The sequence below is a fragment of the Chamaea fasciata genome, unplaced genomic scaffold (genome assembly GCF_029207755.1).
Source record: "Chamaea fasciata isolate MVZ Bird 193981 ecotype frontalis unplaced genomic scaffold, bChaFas1.0.hap1 SCAF_1, whole genome shotgun sequence".
Lineage (NCBI taxonomy): Eukaryota > Metazoa > Chordata > Aves > Passeriformes > Sylviidae > Chamaea > Chamaea fasciata.
Window position 1 is genome coordinate 19,232,263 of NW_027094086.1, and position 11,651 is coordinate 19,243,913.

General features: G+C 38.5%; 1 long non-coding RNA gene across 1 annotated transcript; it reads right to left on the reverse strand.

Annotated features, from left to right (window-relative positions):
* Window positions 1–606: 606 nt before the first annotated feature.
* On the reverse strand, window positions 607–6,374 carry LOC136301501 (uncharacterized). Its single transcript, XR_010723887.1, has 3 exons — window positions 6,233–6,374; window positions 4,504–4,550; window positions 607–3,590 (listed from the first exon to the last, which is right to left on the reverse strand). It is a non-coding gene; the product is annotated as an uncharacterized lncRNA (long non-coding RNA).
* Between the last annotated feature and the right edge of the window lie 5,277 nt (window positions 6,375–11,651).

Here is an 11,651-nt window from a genome sequence, read left to right on the forward strand (position 1 = left end):
TATGTTTTCAAGATGTTATATGACTTTGACATCAATGTGCTTTCAGTATTTAAGTTTTATCTAACATGTTACACAAAATTTGCGTCTTGCAGATCCAGCAGACTGTCACTGTGAAACCGAACTTTCCTTTCTTTTGCAAATATTTCATATCTAGATTCCTATCCTACCTGAACTAAATTATTGCCTTATTTCTGAAATTCACTTGTGTTTCTGTGCCAGGAAGCAAGATCTAGCAATAATTTCAAATTAAAGGAAACTACTAATTAGTTCCTGGCACTCATACTCATTCTATACTTATTTGCAAGCCACTATTTTGTAGAAGTGAAACAGCAGAATAAAATAGATTAAATGGTGTTGTCTCCATCATGATTGTAAGAGTTTAAAGTATCATTTGTATATCTCTGAAAAACTGCAAAATAAAGGATGGTCCAATATTGAACCACTGAAACTGGAAAAATATTATTAGATTATGAATCTGACACTAAAACATTATACCAGAAAACAAAGTACTCTCCTTCTTTCTTTACAGTGGCTGAAGAGGACAGCAACATTTGCAGATTTTCAAGCAGGCATGCAGGCAGAAGTGCTAATTTAGAGAAGCAAAGGGATGGTATAGGTTATTTATTGCAATACATGTGCAGGGAAATATACAGACATATGATCAGAATTTAAAGGCCAATTTTCAGATGTTTTCTCTACTCAGAAGCTCCCATTGGGATATTCCTGGTCAGATTAATTAAACAGTTGAGTAGATAAGGCACTAAACTCTTAAAAACTTGGTTCCTGTTTTCAGAAAAGTATGGAGGCGAGCTTCTGAAAATATGGATCACATTATGAGATTCTTCTGCTCCTTGAATCTGAGTGTAATCCCAAACCAATGAAAGTCCCTGATCTCAGTAATCTCTGAGTCAAAAAAGTTCACTTTTAATTTCTAGCTGGGTTGACATTATTCTGAAACACATGACCATGTGCACTTGTTATAAAAGCAGAAGTAAAGACAGAAAAAGGGTCAGTGCACTGGTCCATTGGAAAGGTTATTAGAGGGATGTGGTTTCCAGAGAAGTGGCCAAGAGCAATTTTGCTATTTTCCTGGAAATAAGATTTTTTTAGTTTTAGAGCATGGGTTCAGCAAGACAACATCATTTCATGAAAACACATAGGACAATAAACATATGACTATGAGAAACAGGCTCTTCTCATGCCTTTGTGATTGTTTTTTCTGTTGTATTTCATTCATCATATACAGCTCTCATGCAAAGCCAATGACAAGCAGTTGCTTGTTTTTCTTGACTAATGTTAAATCCATACTAATGCACACGAGAAATTACTGGATATAGTTTAATGACATCACAAATTGAGTTGACCTAGCGCTACAAACACACAGTATGCTGCTCTAAGAAACAATTCAGAGCATTTCCAGCCACAGACACCATCAAAAACATCTGCTACCTGGCACTCTGGGATGTTTCGTGGTTTATAGGCTTTTAAGGTTGAAAAAGAGGCCTTCATCCTGACACTCTGCACAGACTCTAAAATTGATGTTGATGGAGCAAAAGGAATAATTTCTACAGAGAAAACCTCAAAGAAATGTAGTTGAAATGGCAGAATTTCTCAGGCATTTTTAAGATTTTAGATTTTCTGTTTTATGGTACTAGGAATTAGAAGTTTGGCTAAAATTTGACATTTACATTAATGCCATCATAACGTGTAACTCATTAACCTTTCTTCTGCTTTTATCTAAACTCTCATGTGTAGATGATTTGATTTTTGTCATGAGGAAAAGAAAGATTCTCCTAAGCTGAAACAACTTTTGTCTATAAAGCAAACATGCAAACATTTCTTTCTAATAAGTTTTTCAATTTGTTCATCAAGTGAAAAGCTCCAGACTAAGTACATACCTCACCAAAGATGCATTTCAGTTTTAAACTATTATATTTTTGGCTATTTCCTAGGGAAGTAGCCAAATTTACCTAATTTTCAAATGTAAATACATTTTGGAGGCTTTTTATCTCATTGTTTGCCAAAGTGAAACCAAATTATATAAAACATACAAATTACTTCTGTGTACTGTTGACTAAAGTATATGAGAAGCCATTCTGTGCAGACAAAATTTAATCAGAAATGTGTTACCAACCTACTCCTGTATCTATTACTCTAAGTGTTTCTAGAGCAGGGAATGTGATTTCTCATAGACATTGGAGATTGCTGTTTAATTATTCATCCTGAAATTTAATTTCAAAGCTTGTAATCATTTAACTGTTTAAGATGGAATTTGTCACTGAAACAAGGCAAGAGGAATTAGAGCATTATTTAACACTGACTCGTTTCAGTTTCAGCATGCTTAATAACTGGCTCATTTCATGCAAAATCTGTGTAGGTCCCTGGAACAAGCCACCTATGATATTGATTATTTTGGTTCACATAGAATAGGTGAATTTCCCCAATTATGAACAGAAATGGTTTTTTTCCTGAGATGCACCATCTCTATTTTTCTTGTTTTATTATTTATATATCAGGGTGTGTTCTGTTAGTGAGAAGAGGATAGGTCTTTCTTCTCTGCCACTAGTTCCAGCCTACCAGGGTAGCTCTGCAATACCTTGGTCATTGTGGTCTTGCTAATGCAAACAAAAAAGTTTGTGACTTGAAACACAGATTTCACTGTAAATGAAATAAACTTTCTTTTTTCATGCTCCCAGATACACATCAAAAATCAATACTTACTACATTGCATAAAGTTGTCTCTGTATGGTCAGGTTTTTTTCTCTCCAGCATAGTCAGAGAAGTAGAAGCTAAAGCAGTGTGACCTGTCCCCGCACTTAAAATATGTCAGTATGTGGTGTCAGCATAAACTAGTGGCAAATAGCTGTTCTTTAAAACATCTGTCTTGTCTCCTAAGATGACTTACTGTAGGCTGGAGCTCTTTTTACAGAAACTTGCTAGGAAATACAAGAGGTCATGAAGGGACAGAAGTGATGTCACTACGGAAGTGCATTAAAACTTTGCTTCCAACAAGACTTGCATTAGCGGATGGCTTCTCCATCCTGCATCTGAGGCTGACTGCAGCAAGTAAAAGCCAATATCACTGTAGGTGGTGTGGTCATTGCCATTACTGTTGTTGTTGACTGAGTTGGTGCAGTGCATCCCATGGCAAGGGAGGGTGAGCCCAAAGCAGGCATTGCTTTTCCCACAGTGTGCAGAGCTTTAGTCCTTCAGAAGACACTGACCCCAGGACACGTACCCCACAATGGGGCTTTCCACACATGCACAGACTGTGAGCAACTAAAGAAGCTGAACAGCCCAGGACCCATGTCGTGGTACTGGGCACCCTCAGGTATCCCACCCTTCTCTCCAGCTCCTTGGCAAGTGCTGGTGAGGCAGTCATTCCCCCACACATTTGTTGTGTCCACATGGCTGCATGGCCCTGCAAACCCCTCAGAGCTTTGGTACTAGAGGTGCTTGCACAGGGTTGTGAGAGGCAAAATCTGAAAGCCAGGGAGCTCCCCAAAAGATGAGAGTCAAAGACATGAGTTGTGTATTCTTCCTCTGACTTTGCTTCAGTGCTTCTTTGTGAGTCTTTCTTAAGCATACACCTGTAATAATGCAATTAATAGTCATCAGTTGTTCACAGACCCTTTTCTCAGAGCATCTCAGAATTCCTCAGGATGCTGGAGCAGCACAACATTGCTGGAGCCTCTGTGTACATCACAGTTAAGTCAATTTCACAAATTAAAGATAATTCAAACTTATCCAAAACTTTGTTCAAAGCTATCAGAAATTATCACTGTAGAAAGTTGGAAATACACCATAAATTACAAAGTATCTCATTAAAGGAATCTGTGTGAAGCTCTCGTCCAAAATGAAAATATCAGGAAGTTTATATATGCCTTGACTTTTGAATAATCACATTTCTTTTAAATTTAGGCTGATCTTAAATGATGAAATTAATTATAAGTTAACATTTAGATCTTACCTCTTCCTTTGTATAATTCCTACCAGATAGGAATCTCCTGCCAATTCAAAGTTATAATTCAATTAAAATTGAATACAAAAGCTAGCCATGTTGGGCCTGCTTAGTCTCAGGAAGAGAAGGCTGAGAGGAAATGTCATTAGTGTACATAAATATCTCCAAGGTGGGTGCCAAGAGGATGGTGTCAGACTCTTAGTGCCCAGTGACAGGATGCAGAGCAATGGCTGTAAATTAAAACCAAGAATTTTCACCTCTACTTGAAGAAGAAATTTACACTGAGGGTGGCAGAGCACTGGAACAGGCTGCCCAGGGTGGTGGTGAAGTCTCCCTCCCTGAAGACATTCCAAATCCACCTGGACACATTCCTGTGTAACTGCTCTAGGTGACCCATCTTGGCAGGGGGGTTGGACTGGATGTCTGGTTGATCCCTTCCAACCCTGACTATATTCTATGATTCTGTGCTATACTACGATCCCTTATCTGAACTCACTTGTAATATGTTAAAACATTTAATTATGACATAGAGAGGCCCTTACCTTCCAAGGTGTTTTTCTCTTGTGGCTAATTTCTTCATCTTCCTTTCCTAAAGAAAAATTGCAAGAAGAAATCTTTAATTAAATACTTGAAGAACACCATCCAGATCTCTAAACCAGAGAGTTAAATGTACTCCTTTATGCAGATATTATGAAAAATGTTTGAACCCTTCAATTTTTTTTTTATTTTTTTTTTTATTATTTTTTTTTTTTGCATAGCTGAGTACATATGTACAACTGTGCAGTATTTCCTACACTGACTGTGGAAAGTAAAACAAAATTAGAAAACATAAAATACTAAATCTTTTTGAGGTCAATTCTTATGCATCTGTTTTGTGAAAGAAAGGATGGATCTTTCCATTTAGATTGAGAACATATTTGTTGAAGCAATCACATCTCGTAGCATAAATACTGCTTTCAGTTTCAGAAGAAATAAGCAGGAATAGCTATATTCATATTATATGCTGCAGCTAAATTTTTCATAAACACTGAGTCATTTTGCTTTGACACAAATACTTTAAAAAAGAATAAAATGCACCTTAAACTTCTTACCATTTTTGTTCACCTTATTTTAGTGGTTGATATTTGTTGCTTTATTTCTATGTTTCCTTGGCAAGCCATTAGGGTTTAACAAAAAAAATCATCAGGAATAAATACCAAGAAGAAAGAGAAAAAGAACACTATTTTATTACTTGCCCAATTGATTTATAAACACCATTCTGTATCTCCTGTTGCTATTCTCATACACAAGGTCATGAATATTCTGTGTTTCATTGTCAATGTAAACTGAGTTCACTGAGTCATAGATCAATTAGACCAAATGGACTCCTGTTGGTAGAAACCAGTGTATACCAATTTAGATTATTTGAGAGAATTTGAGATAACAACCTGTCATCTCTTACTTTGAAATACAATAGTTAGTAGAGAAAGCAAAACAAATTAAAGATAAGCTGTAAAATTCTGACTGGTTCAAGAGATTGTTCAATTGCACTTACTTGTAAGTAAGTGTAATTATAATTACTTCCTTCTGGATGCACACACATATTTCTTAGAGAACTATTCTATTTGATTCAGTCCCAATTTATATCACATTGGTTAATTAATTTTTTTCAGACTTATTTCATGCTAGAAACAGGTGGAGAGTCCCTACTGGAGGCAGAAATCCTTCCTCTGTTTTGGAAACAGTTTGCTTTTATATTTTTGCAGTATCTATAATAGCTGGAAAACTATCACATATAGTTTAGTTACTAAAGTAACATGAAAATCCGAAGTTTTTGCACTGTCTTGGAAACAGTCTGCTTTTATATTTTTGGTGTTACTAGAATCTCAGAATCACAGAATCATAAAATGTCTTTGGCTGGAAGGGATTCTAAAGGTCACCTAGTTCCGACCACATTGCCATGGGCAGGGATGCTACCCACTTCACCAGGCTGCTTAGAGCTCCATCCAGCTCGGCCTTGGAGACTTTCAGGGATGGGGCATAAACAACTTCTCTGTTCCACCAATGTGTTCCAGTTCCTCACCAGCCTCACAATAAAAAATTTCATCCTAATATCTAATCTAAACCTACTCTCTTTCAGTTTGAAGCCATTCCCACTTGTCCTGTCACTACAGACCCTTGTAAAAAGTCTCTCTTCATCCTCTTTGTGAGCTCCCCATAGACATGAGGAAGGCCTCAATAACGTGACCCCCAAACCTTCTTTTCCAGGCTAAAAAACTCCAATTCTCTCACCCTTTCCTCATAGGAGAGGTTCTTAATCCTTCTACTCAGCTTGGTGTCCCTCCTCTGGACTCACTCCAACAGGTCAATGTGCTTCCTGTGCTGGGGACCTCAAACCTGGCTAAAGCACTGCAGGTGGGGTCTCCAGGTGGGAGAAAAGAGTAGAGGAGCAGAATCCCCTCCCTCAACCTGCTGTTGAAGTTGCTTTTGATGCAGCCCAGTTTGGCTTTCTGGGGCTGCAAGTGCACATTGCTGGCTCATATCCAACCTCTCATCCACCAGCACTCCCAAATCCCACTCAGCAGGGCTCCTCTCAATCTGTTGATCCTCCACCCTGGATTGACACCAGTTGTTGCCCTAACCCATGTGCAGCACCAGCACTTATTATTAAACCTCATTAAATTCCCATGGGCTGCTTCTCGATCTTGTCCAAGTCCCTCTGGATAGATGTCATCTTTCAGGTGTGTCACCCACAGGTGTGTCAGCTTGGTGTCTTCTGCAAATTTGCTGAGGGTGTACTCGATCCTTTTGTCTGTGCCATTAATAAAGATATTAAATAGCACTAGTCCCAGTACTGACCCCTGAGGGACACCAGTTGTCACTGATATCCATTGGGACTCTCAGCTGTTGGCCACTGCCCTCTGGATGTGACTGTCCAACCAATTCCTTATCCATCTAACAGTATACCCATCAAATCCCTCTTTCTCCTATTTAAAGAGCAGGATGTTGGGGGGCATTATGACAGAGGCTTGACAGAAGTCCAGATAAATGACCTTTGTAGCCCTTCTCTTGCCCCTGATGCAGTCATTCCATCATAGAAGGTAACTGGGTCAAGGCTTGCCCTCGCTGGAGCCGTGCTGGTTGTCTGGAATCACCTCTTTGTTCCCTGTGTGCCTTAGCAGAGATGCTGGGAGGATCTTTTCCATGATCTTCCCAGAAGCAGAGACAAGGCTGACAGGTCAGTAGTTCCCAGGGTCCTCCTTTCTACCCTTTTTAAGATGGGTTAAATGTTTCCCTTTTTCCAGTCACCTGGGATAACTGGTGATTAAAAATTCACTGCTATCACCTAAACAGTGGAAGTTGGAAACAATTTCCCAGGAGTGGACATCATACTAGGAGCATGAAATTGGATTAATACATTGTCATATCAGCTTTTAAACAGTTCTGGTTTGCCTTGAATTGGTTTCTTAGGATGTTGTACACAAAATTAACATTTGCCATAAAATTTTGTGTTAATTTACCTACTTGGGAGTTGTTTGGGCAGCAAAGGAACTAGTACTGAAGTAAAATAAAGTGTAAAACTCCCACATTTACTTAATACTAAAAAAATGTTAGTTAAACAGTGCTCTTTATCATTTATAATATAGAAACAAAGGGAAATATAGAGGCAACATATTTTTTTGAGCGTATGTAAATAGTGTACATATCAGCATATTCATATGTGCACAATTAGCCTGTGAAACTCACTGCCACAGAATAAAGCAAAGCAGCTTTTGTTAAAATTTTTAAAGGAATAAATCAATATCCTAACTTAATAATTATAAGACATCTGTTCTCAGCTACATTCAGCTATCACAGTGACTCTAACGCTATGCCCACTCTCCAAACGCACCTACACAGAGAATAAGTATCCTTAAATCCATGAAAAAAATTACTTTTCTAGTACAAAGAAGGTATTTGTCCCTGCACTTATCATTCTAGAGGTTTATCTCTGAAATAGCTGACAATGACTGCTGTCAAGTTAAATAAATGTTTAGATCACTTAATATAGCAAATTCTTCACTGGCAAAGTAGCTATCTGTCAGAATAGTTATACTTCTTCATTTGTTCTTTCATATTGGACATAATGAGAGTAAATTACAGAGATAAATATAAACTTTTTAACGATGCAGCCTAGCATACAAGCCATATAGATCAGGGTACACTCAGCCATCTAAGCAGATGATATCTATGCAGTTCTTTGAGCACAGGCACACAGTGGAACTTGAATTTCTGGTCGGTTAGTGTTGTGCTGCCTGGGCACAAATCTGTGCTCAGGGTCAAGAGCCTGGAGAAGCAGGAGTCCCCTTTGCTGCCCAGCCTGAGCTTATCCTCAGATGCCCTTTCTGCTGTGTGATAATATCATGCAAGTAACTTCAGGCAGACAAGTAAGCCAGGAGCTTCTTCTCACAAAACTTATTAACTTGTGCAGGAAGGAATGGCTGCTGGGACAGAAATATAGCAAAGGAAATATACGGGGTATGCACGGACTACACTGATCAATGCACAACTGTTTGGACCACCCGTGAAGAATATACAGAAATAAACAGAACCAGTGCAGCCTGCAAGTGCTTTTAATAAAATCTTCATGACCCTAAATGCCAGTAATAAAGAAATTATAGAAAAATTATATAGAATGAATGGTCATAAGAGAATAAAATAAAATAATAAAAGAAATATTTAAATTTCAATTTATGTTTCTTGCCTTTTTTTTCCCACAAATTCCACTGCAGAATAATTTCATGCTGTGTGTTGTGTTTTCACTACCTAGAATCCTAGAATGTGTTGGAGGGAACAGTTAAAGTCATTTAATCCAACCCCCCACAATGAGCAAGGACATCTTCAACTAGATTCAGGTTGGACAGACGCAAATCACCTGGCCTGGAATATTCTTGTATTTTACCACATCTCTGGGCAACCTGTGCCAGTGCTTTACTACTTTCATTGTGAAAAAACTCCACACTTCCTCCCTATAGCTAATCTAAATCAACTCTTCTTCAGTTTTAAACTATTATCCCTTGTCCTATTGTAGCAGGTCCTGCTGAAAAGTCTATCCTCATCCTTCTTAGGATGCCTTTAAGACCGAAGCACCACAATAAGGTTCCTCCAGACCCTTACCCTGTCCGAGATGAACAATTCCAATTCTCTCAGCCTTTCCTCACAGATGAGGTGTCCCAGCCCTCTGATAATCTTCATAGCTCTCCTTTGGACCCATTCAAACAGGTTTGTGCTGTCTTGGGGCTCCCAGACCTGGATGCACCATGGCAGGTGGGCTCTCACCACAGTGGAGCAGAGGAGAGAATCCCCTCCCTGGCCCTGCTGCCCAGACTGCCTTTGATGCAGTCCAGGACACATTTGGCTTTCTGGGCTGTGAGTGCACATTTCTGGGTCATGTCCAGCCTCTCCTCCACCATCACCCCCAAATCCTTCTCAGCAGGGTCGCTCTCAGTCTGTTCATCTATCAGTCTGTAACAATACCACTCGTTGCCCCAACCCAGGTGCAGCAGCACCATGCACTTGGCTTTGTTGGACCTGATGAGGTTACCACGGGCCCAATTCCTGAGCTTGCCCAGGTCCCTCTGGATGGCATCCCAACCATCAGGCATACTCCTGTGCCAGTATCAGTTAATATATCAGCTTATGGTCTCCAATGGGTTGCCATCTTTCACTACCTTTGAAGGACTTCCCCAGAAACCCAACACAGAGTAAATCATCCTGTGTCAAATTCTAATTCCAGCTATTACTATTGAGTCATGTATTAGCACACATTACTCTGGTTTTGTTGGCAGAAAAAATTCTAAGGAGAATTGAAGAGGGAAAAGAATAAAAAAATAAATAATTTTGGGCTTTTTTCTTTTTTCAGTTATACTTCTCTTTGAATTAAGGCTCTTCTAAATTGTCAGGTACTGCAAGCCTTCAGGCTTTCATTCTCTATTATGTCTTGAGGTATTTCTGCCCCCACAGCTACAGCTGCTGAACTGAAGATGGCTGCATCTCCCATCATGCAAATTCAATGCTTAGTCTGCTGCAAAAGTGAACCCACTTCATAGTTTGGTTGAATCGTCTTATCTGACGTGTTGAATCTTTGTGATTCAGATTTCATTTTGTAAAGACTCATTTTCTGATCTTTCTTATGAAAAGCTGAATACTTCAGGTTGTATTTCAGGAAACTGAGGCAACATTTCCTTCCTGTTCTTGAAAGAAAAGAAAGTCGAATTGCATGGATTTTTTTTTCTTTTCCAGAAATAGGTAATGTTGCTGTTAAAGTTGTAACAGTTGCTAGAGGCAATTGTAATAACTTTACCCAAGGAGCTTTTTTCTAAGTATGGTTTATAGTATGACCTACAAAACACAGCTTGTTATTGGAAAGGATGGCAAGGACATAGATTTTTTTCAAGGGCATTCATAGCACAGTCTATGTAAAACTTGCTCCTTCCCATTTGCTTTCATGTTTATAAACCAATAAGTGTTTTAATTTCTTCCAGTAGTTTAGTCTTTAATATAATTAGATGTAGTCATTAAGCTGTTTGATATTATATAATGCAGCAGTTTTTCTTTAAGCAATATCTTTATGGAGGCAAGACAAATTCGGATTTTATCCAAACAAGCAGAATTCCTACAAGACAGTCCAAGTTATTCTCAAATTAGAGATTTGCTAGAGGCAAATTGGTACTGTCCTTCATTAAAGTCTTTTTTTGTGGTTTTGGATGCTTGGCAAAGCATTCCTTGTAATGTAAAGTACATATCCTGAGGTGTTAGATACAGATGTCTGGATTGTGTCCATGCGAATTAGAGTACACATAGTTGGAAATAAATTCTCCTGGTACATGTTTTCCTACCCGCTGGTGTGAAGATTTCTATTTGCTTTTTTGGACAGCATTGTTATGATAGCAGTAATAAGAAATAATGGCACAAAAAGAGCTACATAGGGATATTATAATAAGGAGTAATATTACTGAAAACTAAACACATAGAACAGTGCATTTTTCAGTAGTTTTTTTTAGCAGTTGCCCTCCCAATTTAGCTGAATTAACTTCAGTGTTTTTTACTTAAAGAAAATTTTCAAGTGGTGTAAGAGTCAATATCTGGATTAAACAATTCTGGCTTTCAGTTCTGGTTTTATTTGCTTTCCTTCAGATATTCTCTGTAGAAATATCTAAAGAAGAAAGCCTTTCAGACTTCAGTTTACTGCTCCTCCGTGATGAGATACATACCTCTCTCCTGAAGTTGTTTTGCTGTTGATGTCACTTTCACACCTGCATTTAGTCTTTTTTTGTGTGGTGGTTTTCCTGTTGTACTGCTGTTGGCCAGCTGCAGTCAGAGGTTTTGTGGAGCAGGGGTTTCCATTGCTTGGAGATCATTGCTGCTGCTCTAGTTCTGATCACTGTGATTAATACTCCCTTACAGGTGTTTGTTGGAAGGTGGATTTCAAAGGCTCTGACAGAGCTGTTTGAACCCTGTATCTAAGCTGGTTGATGCCTAATTGCATGAGTGGTCTTACGGTTTTTTTAGACTGCTTTATTCTAAGATTTTTAGTTTCAAGGCAGCTATACTTAAAAATAGGATTTAGAAGACAGAGCTACTAAGTTTCCAAGTATGAGGTTGGACATTGCCCATTGACAAGTACCAAAAGAGGTCATCTTTAAAACTTAATGATTTGAGGCTTGTGAAG